Below are 16,562 nucleotides of genomic sequence, written 5' to 3'. Positions count from 1 at the left end.
ACTCAAAAATAAAGAAAAGTTATCTCCAGACTCTAAAAATGAAGGTGGAATTTAAATCCGGAGAAGAAAAATAAAGCTTCTTTTATGGCAGCACACACACACATGCACACAAGCACACACACACCCATGGTCATTGTTACAGGTTGAATTATGTCCCCCAAATTCCTATATTGAAGTCATAACTTCCAGTACCTCAGAATAGGGCCTTATTTGAAAATAGGATCATTGCCAATGTAATCAGTTAAGACGAGGCAACACTGGAGTAGGGTGGGACCCTAACCCAGTATGTCTGGTGTCCTTATAAAAAAGGGGAATTTGGAAACAGAGCCACACACACAGGGACAACACCATGTAAAGACTGGAGTGATGCTGTCAAAAGCCAAAGGAACTCTGAGGAGCCAGGAGAGAGGCTGGAACAGAAATTTCTCCAGGGAACACGGCCTTGCAGACACTTCAGCTACAGACTTCCAACCTCCAGAACGGTGAGACAATAAATTCCTGGGTTTTAAACCTCTAAGTTTTTGGTACTTCGTTATGATGGCCTTAACAAATTAGTATAATCCTGGAAACTAAAAAAAAAAAGGAATGAGGTTTTTTGTTTTTGTTTTTGTAAAAAGTTAGATAAATCTGACAAAGTATAATTTAAGTATGTATATATCATACAAATAAACTGCAGAGAAATAATGACTTATTAAATATGAAAAAGATATTAAGAGAAAAGGAAATAGAGTGGGAAAGAGGGGCACTGGATATCTATTAGGAAATAAACTGAAAAAAGAGGGGGCAGAAATACTTTAGTTAATAATTGATAATGGCAAACAACTTCCCAAAGTTGAAGACAATTTCTCATACTAAATCTCCAGTAGAATAAAGAGCAAACTTATCAATACCTAGACACAATACAGTAAAAGTCCTTAGCATCAAACACCAAGAAATTATCAATACAATCAGAAAGAGAAAATAAATATTACCCTCAGAAGAATAAGAATAATCTTTACAAAAGACTCTCCTTAGCGATGATAGATTTTAATGTGTTAAAAGTGCTGAAGAAAAATAATAAAAATGCTAGAATTCTATACCCAAATGAACCACATTCAAGAGAAAAGGTGAAACAAAGATATTTTAAAAAGAGACTAAATTTATTTCTCACAAATCATTAATTTTAAAAATCCCTAAAGAATAATGTAACTCAAGAAACATGAAACGGATTCCCAAAATTTTGAGAAATAAGATGCAAAAGGCAAACAAAGAAATTATTAAACAGCATCATTTGAATGACTATAGATTTGAGAACAAGATCAGGAGTTACTAAAAGTAATATACAATACAGCCAAGATTGGAAAGAAGGTAGATGCAACGTGAGGTCCAGAATTGTAGAAGATAAAAAAATAAAACAAAATAGCCAGAAAGGCTGCAAATATAGTCTTAGCTGAAAAATATTGGTTTGAGGCCTCCCTATGGACATACCTATAAGAAAAAGCCAGTATATACATCTCTGAGTCTGGTGGAAGCATCTCAAGCTTTCTGCTAAGAATGCAGGTTGAAAACAATGAGAACTTTTGAAGACAATTATTCTGGCTGTAGATTACAGGTTACCAAGTGAAAGAAGAGAATATAAAACTACAAAACCAGGAAAAGGAGAAGTGAGGAAGCCATATAAATATCTAACTAATCCAATGGAAGCAAAAAGCAAAGCAGAAGCTGAGCAAGTGAAAAAGGTGATATAATGGGAAATGTCAAGTATGTAAGTGACTACAATAAAAGTAAATATATAAAACTAGCAAGAGGCAAAATCCCAGCCAAAAAAATAGAAAAACCATAACTCAGCTAGATAGTATTCATAAAAGACAACTTTACACATATAAAAACACAGAAATGTTTAAATAATGGATCAACAAAAGGAACAGCAAACTAATATTTACCTAATATCTGGAGATGATAACATGATCTTTGCCCTAGCAATATTCCTGAAATAGAGCTACCTTGAATATCTGATATGAACCCATGAGATCATTTTGCTTAACTTTCAAAGATCCCATTGTAATCTGTTATTTAATATTTTCTATCAATATTCACAACAGAAAAATCTTTGGCAGGTTTGAGGATCAAGGTTACTATACTCACTTCAAAGTAATTTGGAAAATTTTCTTCTTTTTCTCCGCTTACCTAATCTTTACAGATTTAGTAGAATTCCCTGTGAAAGTGACTGGGTCATGCTGGCTTTATGAGGGACCTCTTTAACCATTTTCCCTATTTCCTCTGTGCTAATTGAAATCTGTTTCTCATGGACTATATTTTTATAAATTGTGTATTATTCAGAAAATCATACATTGTGCAAAAAAGTCTCAATATTTTAAAATATTGTTAGTTTTTATAATTATGTCCCCTTGTCATTTCAGATTTAGTGTATTTATGCACTCTCATTATTATTGACTTTTTCTCAAACCAGCTTTTGCATTTATTTATTAGTTCCACTATTTTTTAATTCTATTTTATAATGTTTCTAATTGTTTTTTCTTTATCAATTTATTCCTTATGCTTTCTTTTGCTTTATTTTGTTATTTTCTTACTTTAGAGTTTGGGTCTCAATTTGTTTTTATTTTTAATCTTTATGCATTTGATTTTACAACATAGAATTTAATACATCATGTTTATTAATGTTATTTCCTAAAAAAACTACAATTTGGAATTATATCAAAATTATCTAAAGAGATTTTGATAGCTTTCTTTTAATTTCTAAGAAAAAGACATTTTATTTAAATTAATTATGGTAATAGATTGTGGTCAGAGAATGCTTTTTGGATTTTTTCTCTCCTTTGTAATTTATTAAGGTTTTCTTGGCTGTCCAAACTATGGAAAATTTCATGTAAACCTGAAAATAACAGCTATTCTCTGTTATTTGTGTTACGATTTGGATACATAACTATAAAATCTGTGGTGTTGGCTAAGTTCTTTGTAGTCTGACTACGCGAACTGCTTTGTTTTGCGTCTCCCTTGTATAGATCTTTTGGTGTATGGGAATCGAGTCAAGGGGAAAACGTGAGTTTCTGCAGGTTCATTACAGCCTTCCTGGCCATCTGAAGCTCAGTTTGGTCACATATATAAAATCTTTGGTTCCCATTTTCTTTCCTTGATGAACTTAAATCTGCTACTCTGTTATCTCTATGGCTGTCAAAAAGTCTGATGGCAATTTAATTTTCTTTCCCTTATAAATAGAATGATCAAATGTTCCTTCAGCTAAGATATTCCTGGTTTACAGCATGTGTCCCATTGCAATCATTACTAGCATCCCTTCTACTCTCAAAAGTCTGGATGATAAATTACCGGGTCTCTCTTATTGAAGCAACTGAGTCCTTTTCTCTGGACTCTTGGAGGATTTTTTATTTAATCTCTTGTTATTTAGAATTTAAAAGTTTTACTAAAATACATTTCAGCATTGGCCCCTCAAAGGGGATTTTCCCAAGGATGCAGTGTGCTCTTTCAATACAGAATCCCGAGTTGGCTTTATTTCAGCAGAGTTTTCTTGAATTATAGTTTTTGCCTTTTTGCTCATTCTGTTGCTTTGGTTTCCCTCTTTGTGTCCTGTCACACATACGCTGTCTTGCATAGCTATCACTTTCTGTCAAGCCATTTTTACCCATATTTTATTTCTTATGGCATTATTCCTGGTGTTAATTCTCCCTTATGCTCCTTCTAATGTGATCTTCTTTGCACAAATGATTTTTGTTTATTTCATTTAGCAATTCTTCCTCTGTCCGTCACCTCTCTTTTTAAATCTCCCCTTTCTCCAATCATTTCATTTCTGAGTACATATTTGAATTCTAATGTGTGCTCTGCTTTCATAAATTTTATAGCTCTTGTAGTTTATTTTAGCTCCCTTTGGATTGTTAGGTACAGACTAACTGCTTTGGGGTCTTGTCTTTCTGGCTGCATCATCATTTTGTAGGGTCCTACTCTCTTTACTCTTCATATATTTTTCATAAAATGTTTGTGGAATCGGACTGTAATCTCGTCCCTTGTTCATGTGTAAGGGAGGCAACAACGTTTCCTCTGTTCTTCGAAGGAGAGGCGAAATGATGTTTCTAGCTTTGTCCCTGTGGAGCTCTAGGGTTCTGGAGCTCACACTTATTGTTAGAAGACAGTTTTCAAAAAATACGGCTTCAAATGTTGTGAAATATTCAAGCATGGTTACCCCTCCACCTTCTGTCTGAATCCCTTTTCTCCATTGCCTCTACTACCTCTGTCCCTCTTACTGTGAATTCTGCTCACAGAAATGTCACCTCTTTGTGGGGCTTTTCCTTAGAGGGATTTGGGTTGATTAATTTAGCGTTTCTAAGACCCAGGCTGCTCCAGCATGGACTGTTTCTATAGAATCCTTCAGTCACCTGCCAATCTGGTGGCCAACGCTGCTGCTCAGCTCGCCTTTCCCTCTCTCTCTGGTGGAACTTAACCCTGACAGTCGTGTCTTCTGACTCACAGGACGCGAGAAGGCGTGTCACTCCGTTCACCTCCCTGTTGAAGTGACTCTGGTGTTGTCTCAGGTGTATCACCAGCCTCCTGTGTTTTGGGAAACACAGGGCTACTTTGTCACCACATATGGTCCTCAATGGTGTCCTGGGGTCTTTGGCTTTCCTTTCCTGTAGACAATGAAGTTGTCCTGCCCAGTGCAGCGTGGAGGTGGGAGGGCACAGGAGGGTTGTTAAAACTATGCTGTTGTCGCCACCCCTTTAAGAGAAGTTATTCTTGCCTTTATTTCCATACTGTAAGCTCATTTTTAAAGTTATTTTCTGTGTTTATTATTTTTCTTTCTTCAGGTGCAATTTCTCTTGATTTAGATTTTGTATATAAATAAACAAATAAATAACAAATTATATATACGTAATTTATATATATGTGTGATTTTGCTTATAAAATTTTAACTTTGGTATAACTTTAGTGGAGCTTCTCTTTTCCTCTTGTTTTGCTCATCTCTTCTCCTGGGGTTTCAGGACTCCCAGTAAAGCACCAGACATTATAATGGCAGCACAGAGCTCTCACCTACTGGACGGGCTTAATTTCCACTGTGGGGCTGTCCAGTTCGTTCCTGTCTCTTAACATCTTTCAGAATGGCAATTCCTCACCAAGGACTGTGCCAAAGGGCAACCACACTCTTGTCCAGCCTTCCTTCACGGGTGGAGGTCCTGCTCCGGCCTCTCTCTTACACAGGGGTTCTGGTCTTATCCCCCTGCTCCTTTGGAAGCCATTTTCTTCCAAGAGTTGAACTCTCACTGTAATTCTTGTGTCAGTCCCAGTGTCCAGGTAGCCTATAGCCCCAGCCCCAGTCTTACTGGTAACATCTGGTCATTGTCTTCATCCTAAAGATATAGTTGATTCCTGAGCACAGCTGTATCTAATAGTTAATTTATTGCTCATTAGGGAGCGAGGGTGGGTGATGGGAATGCTTGCTAGGAATGTTCTTTCTGGGTAAAATCATTGGGCCATTTTCATTAGAAAATGATATCAAAAAATCATTAGAAAATGATTCATGGTTTTAGCACATCACTTTAATTAAAACTATTGAAATATCAGTGTACTACATAGCAATTAGTCACAGGTTACCCGAAGACAAATGGGAACAATAAATAATCCTCAGAGAATAAAAATCTCAATACATAGAGTAGATGTATGCAGAAATATCTTCAAAATGTATGCCAAAAAACTGCAAACTATACATGCGTACGTGTTTCCCACAGAACAAAAGTGGCATTTACTACACAAAGAAGGTTCCCACTAAAGTCTGTGATATCTTTATAAATTACAATTGGCAATTTTATTAGAAAGGCATGAGATGAAGCAAGGTGGCCTGTCCCAACTGGTAAAACTTGGGTCAGTTTGTTTACTGTGATGAAACTGAAGGGCGAACCAACTCTTCCAGAAAGTTTCTACTGAGCTAAACTTAATAGAGGGTGACAGAGTCAGGGTAGCAATAACCAAGGGGTTCTTCTGGTCAGCAAGCTGGGGTGCCCTGTCAATCAATCTCCCTGGCCCACACACTCTTGATTCTGAACTAAAGATCAACCAGTTCATGAGAACAGCTACTGCTATGCAACCAGGTCACGCCACTGGGCAACATTATGTAGTTTTTCATGTACTGTTGAAATGATTCAAGAAAATACGTAAGCATATATATTTGTGACTGTGAATGCACAAATCAGGTGGTGTTCACATCTGATTGTTAGTGAAACCCCTCTTGATCAACTTAAACTTTGGGCCCTGAATCCTCAAAAGATTAACAATGTAATTATATGACAGTGGTCCTAAGTCTTTATTTTTTCTTTACCAGCACTAACAAACATGAAGGAGAGACCCTGCACACATCAGCTTAAATTGGTGTAATACAGCAGTGATCCTCCAAGATGGATCACACTTCCTTTGTCCACTGCAAATTATAGACAGTCCTCAATTTATGCTGGTTCAATTTACGATTTTTCAATTTCATGATGGTGTGAAAGCAGTACTCATTCAGTAGAAACCACACTTCAAATTTTGAATTTGATCTTCCCCCAGGTCAGAGATATTTGGTAGATACTCTCTTGTGAGACTGAGCATGACACAGCCCCCAGTCAGCCATGCCATCAGGAGGGTAAATAGCTGATACGCTTATAATCATTCTGTACCCAGACAGTACAGTACATTATTCAATAAATTACAGAAGATATTCAACACTTTATTATAAAATAGGCTTGTGTTAGGTGCTTTTGTCCAACAGTAGACTAATATAATGGTTCTGAGCATGTTTAAGGTAGGCTAAGCTAAGCTGTGATTCTTGGTATATTAGAGGTGTATTAAATGCATCCTCGACTAAAAATACTTTCAATTTATGATGACTCTATTGGGATGTAACCTCATCTCAAGTCAAGGAAGATCTGTACTAATAAAGCATACTGAGAGGAAAATATTCCATAGAATGGGATTAACAGATACAAACTACTATATATAAAATAGATAAGCAATGAGAATAAACTGTATAACACAGAAAATTATACCCATTATCTTGTAATAACCTGTAATGGAACATATCTACAAAACTACTGAATCATGATGCTGCACGTCTGAAACTAAGACGACATTGTAAATCAACTATACTTCAATAAACATATATATTATGTATTTTATATTGGAGATGGGTGTGCTTAGTAATACAGTAAATGTATACTTTTTAAACATTTGTGCACATATTCCAAATATGTGGAATAATATATTTCTTGATAAAACAATTTTTCTTTAAATCCTTAAAATGACACTCAAGGAAGAGATATTCCCATGGTAAATTATAATGAGTGTTACATAACCAAAAGTGTATAACTACATGATAAAGTATTTTATAAAGATGGCCTAAAATATTATATGAAAGATGGTTTATTATGTATTTTGAAGTTACAGAACTTTTTCCACTGCACCTCTCCATTAATATTTAAAGAATGTAAATTAGACATCTATTTACTTTCTCATCTATAGTGATATACTTTAATTACAATTTCATGGCTCTAAATTTCACTTACTTCTCAAACCTCCTAAGTGGATATGTAGAAAAGGGAGAGTAGAAAACATTTAGGTGGTGAATGATAATAACACAGTAGATGTTCAAAATGATTGATGACTCAGATTAAGGACTGATTCATCTTTCTGAGATCAATGAGCAAATTATTTTTTAAAGGTAGTTGTTCAAGGACTATGCTATCTCTGTTTAAAGTGACATATTTTCATTAGAAGCATTATTAGATAATTGAAACTTAAGGAGATAATATAATTTTTAAAGAAAAAAAGTACTCAAATTCAATACTTCGCATTTCACAGGGAGCTCTGCCTAAGTGTCAGTCTTCAAAGACTGTGAAGTAATAACGATCTATTTAAGGAGAAATGTTACAAACAAAATTTATAGTTCATAATTTGAGAATTCTTTAGCTTCAATGGAGCATTGAAAGAGAAAAAGATTGCATGGCACATTTAAAGGATAGATTTTAATGATATATTTATTTCATTCATATTAGATATTTGGAGATTACCATGGCTATATCAGTTTCTCTCAGTCTATAAGAAGATAAATTCTTAAAAGCAGAGTGTCTCCCTATTTTTAAAAGATTCTATGAAGACTTCCAATTCCAGTAATGCCAGACTAGGTGATTCAGACAAATTGTCTCACCGAGGACAACTAGGACACCTGGGCGTGATGGTTAGTTTTATGTGTCAACTTGAGTGGGCCATGGGGTGGCCAGATGTTTGGTCAAACATTATTTCTGGATATGTCTGTGAAAGTATTTCTGGATGAGGTTAACCTTTAAGTCAGTAGTCTTGGTAAAGCAGATGGTGGGCCTCATCCAAACCAGTGGAGACCTGAATAGAATAAAAGGCTGAGTAAGAAAGAATTCTCTCTCTGCCTTTTTCTTGAGCTGTGACATCAGTCCTCTCCTGCATTCAGACTCAGACTTGGACTGGAATTAACACCATTAGATCTCCTGAGTCCCCAGGTTGATGACTGCAGATCTGGGACTTCTCGGCCTCCATAATATATATACTGGGCAAATAAAAATAAAATATACACAGAATCATTAAATGCATCATCAGACGGTTAACAAAATAGAGAAGAATTACTGGGTCAAGATGCAGAGCGAGGAAAATTTAGAATTTTTTTCTTTTTTTACAGTTAACCAGAAACAAGTTTATTCAAGAGATAAATTGAACACAGGCTAGACAGCTTACTCCACCATATTGCAGTGAGACACACAAAGGCCCAGAGCTGTACATCTAAGAACAAGACAGGCATGGCGGCTGCTGTTGGACACATGCAAACAGTCTTTTAAAACTGAAGGTAAACTATTCTGATGACCGTCATTGCCCACCACAGATGCCAGAAGATCAACATCTGGAAACACCATTTCTCCATGGGGGCACTTGAGGGGCTGTGTAGTTTATTTGTCAGCATGAAGCACCAGGGATGTGAATGTTGAATTCTGGGATCTGACAGCAGGAGGGGATAGGTTTGTATATTTTGAGGTGAATTGCCAAAAGTTTGAACAGTATCATAAAGAAGAGTTAAAAATCAAGCAATCTTTTGCCTAGTAAAATCCCAGCTTCAGGTCATCTGATAAATGCAATAAACTTCAATCGATACTTGAAACTGAAATAAGGTTTTACCTGATGTGTTGTTCCCCATGAACCTAGAAAAATTACAGAATTTCTAAAAGCAGATAGCATCAACCTAGATCTTAAGTTACTTCTACAAACAATTTCTAAAAGCAAGTTGTATAAATTGGTCCATAATTAAAAATAACCAGCACACAAAGAGAAATAAGTGACAATCAACAGAAAAGATCTACGTTCGAACAAAAAAAGAAAAGATCTACACCAACGAAGTCTCTAGATACTGAAATTACAAGGACTAGAATTTAAGATAATTAGACTATGTTCAGTAATTATCCCTATATTTTTATGTTACAATTATTATTGTTACCTTAAATTCAAGTACAGAATTTTTAAAAATAAGTAATTTATTAAAAAAAAAAAAAAAAGACAGGAGGGACTTCCCTGGTGGTGCAGTGGTTAAGAATCCTCATGCCAATGCAGGGGGCACAGGTTCAAGCCCTGGTCCAAGAAGATCCCACATGCCGTGGAGCAACTAAACCCATGCACCACAACTACTGAGCCTGTGCTCTAGAGCCCACAAGCCACAACTACTGAGCCTGCATGCCAGAACTACTGAAGCCTGCACACCTAGAGTCCGTGCTCTGCAATAAGAGAAGCCATCGCAATGAGAAGCCCATGTATCACAACGAAGATTAACCCCCACCCACCGCAACTAGAGAAAGCCCGCATGCAGCAATGAAGACCCAAAGCAGCCAAAATAAATAAATAAATAAATAGAAAAATATTGTTAAAAATACAAAACAAAAGGAAAAAAAAGAAATAGAAAAAAAAAGAAAAGAAAAAACAGGAGACCAGGTGAGTCTATTAAAAAATTATAACAAAAATTTGCAATAATTTAAATTACAATTTCAGATGGTAAGCCTAACAACAGATTAGAAGAGTTAAATAAAGATTAATAACCTAAAATATTTGAAAGAAACTATTCAGAATAATTGATTGGGAGAAAAAGATAGATGATAGATATTAAAAGGACAAACAAAGGGAATACGATGAGAAAAACTGACATATATTTAATTGAACTCCTAGTAGGAGCCCCACAAAAGGAGAAAAAAGAAAATGGGTGAAGAGGCAGTATGTGGAACTGATCAGAAGACACCAGTCTGTAGATTCAAGAAGCTCTAAGGCCCAAGGATCATTAAAAATGCATAAAAACGCATCTAGGAACATTTATAGTATAAGACATAAATTACTGAGAAAAAAAGTCTTAAAAGAAGCCAAAAGCAAAACATAGATTATCTTAAAAGGGACAAGCATTAACTGACTCTCAACAGAACTAATACAGGCCAAACAGTTTAAAGTGGTGAGAAAATAACCACCAACCTAGAAATAGATGCCCAGGAAAAAGAGCCTTCAAGAATGAAAGTGAAATATAGACATTTTCAGGGAGAAAAAAAAAAAAAAACACTGAGGGAAATTGTAAACAGCCCATCCACATTAGAGAATATACAGAGAGATATTTTTTAAGGCAGAGAAATATAATTCCAGATAAAAGGCAAGAAATTCAGGAAGAAATGAAGGATAATCAAAATAATAAAATACATTATTGTGATTGGAGATAAATACATTAATACCTAAATTTTGGTTTATTAAATACATTAAAATGCTTTAAAAAATCTTATTAGGAAATAACTGTATGTATATATAAACATGTATATATATGTGTGTGTGTATGTATGCATATTTATCAAACTATATCTGTAGCTATTTCTCTCTATTTTTTATATAAAACTATTTATTTATATATATTTTTTCCAAAATGGAAATAGATTTAGCAAGAAACATCCCTCACTTGGGAGAGGAGAATGAGGTAACCATTTCCCCAAGCCCCCGGGGCAGAGCTAAGAGGAAGAGAAAACCTCCAGGGCCCCGCTCTGCTTCCTGAGGGAGGGGATTTCCCCATGTTACCCCACGGCCCAGACCCCCTCCCAATCTTCCAGGGAGGGGCCTTCACCGTGGCAGGGGGATCAACATGTGGGGGGAGTCAGGTTTATATACTGCAGAGACAGAGAGACAGAGAAAGTGAGAACAGCACAGAGACAGAAAGTACAGAGTAAGATGTTAGATTTAAAATAAAGTATCTAAATATTTATAGTGAATGTAAAGTAGACACAAAATTCCAATGAAAAGATGATTGTTAGACGGCATAAAAAAGCAAAACAAATTACTCTATGCTATCTTTTTTCTTTTCACGTTTTATTGAGATATAAGTGACACATAACATAGTATAAGTTGAAACTGCTCAAAATAATGATTTGATATATGTGTATGAAATGATTACCACCATAAATTTAGCTAATGTCCATCACCTCACATAGCTACAACATTTATTTTCTCGTGATGAGAACTTTTAGGATCTACTCTCTTAGCAACTTTCAAATACACAACACAGTCTTGTTAACTACAGTCATCACACTGTGCATACCCGAACTTATCTTATAACTAGAAGTTTGTACTCTTCGACCACCTTCAGCCATTTCCTATGCCCACCACCCCTGACCCAGCCTCTTGTAACCACCAGTCTGTTCTCTGTTCCTCCGAGTCCTTTCCTTTCTAAGTGAGATCATTCAGTATTCTGTCTTTCTCTGTCTGTCTTATTTTACTTAGTGTAATGCTCAATGCATTCCAGATTCATCCATGTTGCTGCAAATGGCAGAATGTCCTTCTATTTTATGGCTGAATTTTATATATATATATATATATATATATATATATATATATATATATATATATACATATACACACATTCACATTTTCTTTATTCATTCATCCATCAATGGACATCTAGGTTGTTTCCATCCTTGTCTTGCCCGTTGAAAATAATGCTGGAATGAACCTAAAAAGACATTTCCTTTTAAAAGATATCCAAATGGCCAACAGGTACATGAAAAGGTGCTCAACACCACTGATCATTAGGGAAATGCAAATCAGAACTACAATGAGCTATCACCTCACACCTGTTAGAATGGCTATTATCAAAAAGACAAGAGATAAATGTTGGCGAGAATGTGGAGAAAAGGGAACCCTTTTACGCTGTTGGTGGAAATGTAAATTCATGCAGCCACTACGGAAACTAGTATGGAGGTTCCTCAAAAAATTAAAAAGAAACTACCATATGATCTAGTAATTTTACTCTTGGGTATATATCCAAAGGAAATGAGATCACTATTTCATAGAGATATCTGTACCCACATGTTTATTTAGCCAAGACAGAAGGGATGATTTTCATTAAATGGTAATGTGACATTGGAAAGCTATATGTAAAAATAAATATAATATTATCTCTATTATATACCTTAAGCAAATATCAATTCCAAGCTGGTTATAGCTAGCTACATATGTCAAAAAATAATAAAGCTTAACAAGTAACATAGATGAACAGTTTTTGATCTGTCAGTAGGTAAATGGTTTTATATAACACAAAAAACAGTAAGTATAAATTTAAAAATTAATACATTTAGCTACGTCATTAAGAACTCTTTGTCAAAGAACACTATTAGGAATATGAAAAAGAAGTCATAGAGCAGGAGAAGATATTTGCAATGCAAAAAGCAAATGTCAAGTAGGTAATAACAGAATGTGTAAAGACTTGTAAATACATAAGAAATCAAACAGCCTAATTGAAAATTGCGTAAGAGACTTCGACAATCACTTAACAAAAGAGAACATACAAAAAGACCTATAAATCTCATTTCTAGTCAGGGATACGCAAAGTATTGCTTCAATGAGATATCACTGGTGAATACTCACCAGAATTGGCTCAAATTGGCATGTAGTGGCATGAAATTGACTAGCAATGGCATGATTTAGCAAGACTGTGGGAGAAGAGAAACTTTGCCACTACTAGCAGGACTATAAATTGGTACAACTACTTTGGAAAACCATTTGACAGTACTTAATATGTTAACAGATACATTTCCAATGACCCAACAAATCTACAGGTATATACCCGACAGAAATGAAGTCAAGTATGTGCCAAGAGACATTACAAAATGTTCATGAGAGTTTACACGAATGTCCATTAATAGTAAAATGTATAAAGAAAAGGTGGTATTTTCATTCAGTGTAATGCAAACAACACACACAACAACATGAAGAAACTTTACAGATTTTTAGAGCTAGTACCTGCATTGTACGATTCAACTGTCGTAAAGTCCCTCAAACGGGAAAAACTAAATTACAGTGCCTAGGAATTAGAAATGGGCACCATAACATTTATGCTATTGGTGACCTTTAGGGAAGTTGGAAGGGATGGTGATCTTGGGGTGCATGTGGGCACCTTCTTCAGGTCTGGCAATGTGCTTTCATTTAACCTAGTAACAGATTACACCGATGTTCCTCTTATAATGATTAATGCTGTCATACATTTACGTTTAACTGACTTTTCAGTGCCTAAATTACATTTCATAATTAAAAGGTTAAAACATAAGAACAAAAAAGCAAAAATTCCACAGGGCTCCGAGGGCACATCCTTAGTTAAGGGATCACTATCACATGAATTTCCTGGGCCATAGGTTTGCTGGCATTTTGTGTCTCAGCAACAATCCTACTGCACCTCTCCTGTTGTATAGCGGTCTTATTCTTCTGCTTATTTGATGGGTTAGGTAAGAGAATGGCATTGACCCAGTTACATGGTTGAACACTGATTACTTTCAATCAAATCAAAGTAATACTCTTAGAATCGGAGTTAATCTAATCAGGAGTAAGCTATTCAAAACACAGAATTTGTATGGCTAAAAGAATCAAATCAGAAATTGGAATCTGATCCAATTAAACTGAACTGTGAGGGAGATTTGTTGAGACTTTTGTGAAATAGCATTCCTTGGTCATCTGAAAAACCTACCAGAAGTCATGAACTTGAAGCCTGGAACTGTCACCACATATTTTCCTACCAGGTGTGAGAATCCAGCCTTAGGAGAAAAAAATATCTGTCACACCTGAAGAGGAAAAGAAACTGGGTCTTTGTCAAGCTGAAGGTACAAAATCAAAGCAAACCCAAAGCTTTCCCTATCTATGGACTTTACAGTTTTATGAGCAATGCAATTCAATTATTTTTTTGTTTAAAACTGTTTGCATTTGTTTCCTTTTGATTACTTGTAACATTAAAAGCCCTAATTGACAAATAGGAGTGACAAAATTGCATAGAATTAAGATACTATCATCTGATGTGATTGAAAGAATAAATAGAAGACTATTTTGAGTTAAATATGTATTTATGGGAAAGAACATCGCTTTGACATTTAAATCTATTTCAGGCCCAGCTGTGAATAGAATTGGAGCAGAGTGTAAAATGTGACCTGGGGTAAGGGCATAACCTCTTTTGGTTTTAGTTTTTTCATCTAAGAAATGAGGTTAAGATTAGAAACCTACATCATTGGGTTTCCAGATAGTAGCATTATAGTTCAGCAGTTAGGATCATGAACAAAGAAGCTGAATAAATTTGGATTCTAGTTCCAGCTGTAAAATGTAGGTAATGATAATATTAAGGTCAGAAGGTTTCTACAAAAATTAAAGGAGGTATTTTATGCAAAGCATTTTGTAAAGTATTGAGCATTTACTATGTCTACCAAAAATTCACTACTATTATTCATAGTACTGTCACATATACAGAATGAAGAAATTTGGCTTATATATATCCCAAAGCTCTTTCTACCTCAAATTGTATAATCAGCAATTTATGAAACCAGACCATTTGGAAATACAAGGAAATTCAAGGTAAAGATCAGTATCCTATGTCAAGGTGAAGTTCAGTATCCTATGTGAGTTTGTCAAATGGTTGCATCTACCAGAACAACAAAATTAACAAAGAAATCCCTCTGTTGTCTGCATCTTCATTATCAGTTTGATCCATATGAAATTGTCATTTCTATCAGTCGAAATGGTAAAATAGATTGCTGACCTACACTTTTAGGTTTAGAAGGCAGCTAGCTAACTTAAGACTGACTGGGGAGAAATCACTGGCCACACACAGTGATAAAGTTAAGCTACTCATTCTATAAACTGAGGTGATCCAACCAAAGCATCACTGCCCTGAAGCCCTCTGTCAAGGTTCCTCGCACGCATTGAAGTGGGTTTGAATTCACTACAGCAAAAAACCTACTGTAACACCATGATTTAAATTAGACAATAATAAGGGTCATTTCCTCCACCTGTTTATTGTTATTTTTATAATAACTAGAATGTAATGTTTATTGTTTTTTACTGTTATATGAAGTCATATAAAATTTCAAGTGAGAAAGGAGTTCTTAACCCTTAAAGTTTTAATTTAAATAGAAGCAAGAAATAAGATGAGAGAAGCCTATTCTCCTGAACTATTGAACAAGCTTCTTTCCTATTTTGCTTCATAATTTTGTGCTGAATCTGATTTATCTATTTACCTATTCTGAACAATTTTATTCAATTTCCCAGTTTTCAGATTATCAGTTACACCACACATTTAATGAAATGATAGATATTGGCTTCTATAATGTGTTTCCTGAGCCTCATCTGGTCAACAAAACATGGACTTAATTCAAGAGAGTCTATGCTTTTCCAAATAATCACAGGTGAGAAAAGGCTGGAACACAGGTCTCCAAAGTCCCAACAGCATCTTAAATTTTGGCAATAGCAGTCCATGAAATTTGTTTTAATGCTCATGGACTTCCCTGTGATATTTGCTACAATGTTTATTCTTGCTTTGATTTTAAAATTATGCAAAAATAAAACGCTAAAAATATGTATAACAATAATAAAATTTAAACACTGATCATTAACAAATAAATAAATACAGCCCATATAATTCCTTTTAAAAAGTGTGACTGTTGGGTAATAATAGACTATTCTCAAAAACCCTTCTTAGTCCTAAATCCACTCATATTTATGGAAGAGGAATAAGATATTTCATCATCTTCATAATACAATTATTTTATGTTCAAATCAACATGTTTGTTTATATACCTACAACATACCAAACTGTCAATGTTTAAATTGCATGGAAAATGCTTAAAAGAATGACTGGAGCTTTCACTTTTCAACCAATCAACATAGAGTCATTTATACACAAGGGAGAAGAAAAGAAATTCTTTAGTGAATTTAAGATACAGAACACAGAAAATGTAATGATCCAAGGCGCAAGAGATGGGATCATTTCTTTGTAGTTAAAGAATAGTCTCTTAGGAAATAGAACATGCAGGCCCCATCAGGTGTGTTTCTTGAAGCATTCTATTCATGTAAGAAGTCTTAGCAGAATATTGTTCATTGAGTGGACTGAATTTTTCTATTCCTGTCTACAGTCCGTGCTTTCTCTCAGACATAATAATGCGTTCCAGTAGGAGCTGAGAAAGGAGCCTTAAATTCCTCTCCACGTTGATGATTACCCCTACTTATCAGTCTTTACTGATTCT

This window comes from Balaenoptera acutorostrata, chromosome 7, assembly GCF_949987535.1.
Source record: "Balaenoptera acutorostrata chromosome 7, mBalAcu1.1, whole genome shotgun sequence".
Classification (NCBI taxonomy): domain Eukaryota; kingdom Metazoa; phylum Chordata; class Mammalia; order Artiodactyla; family Balaenopteridae; genus Balaenoptera; species Balaenoptera acutorostrata.
Note: the sequence above shows the minus strand (reverse complement) of the source record.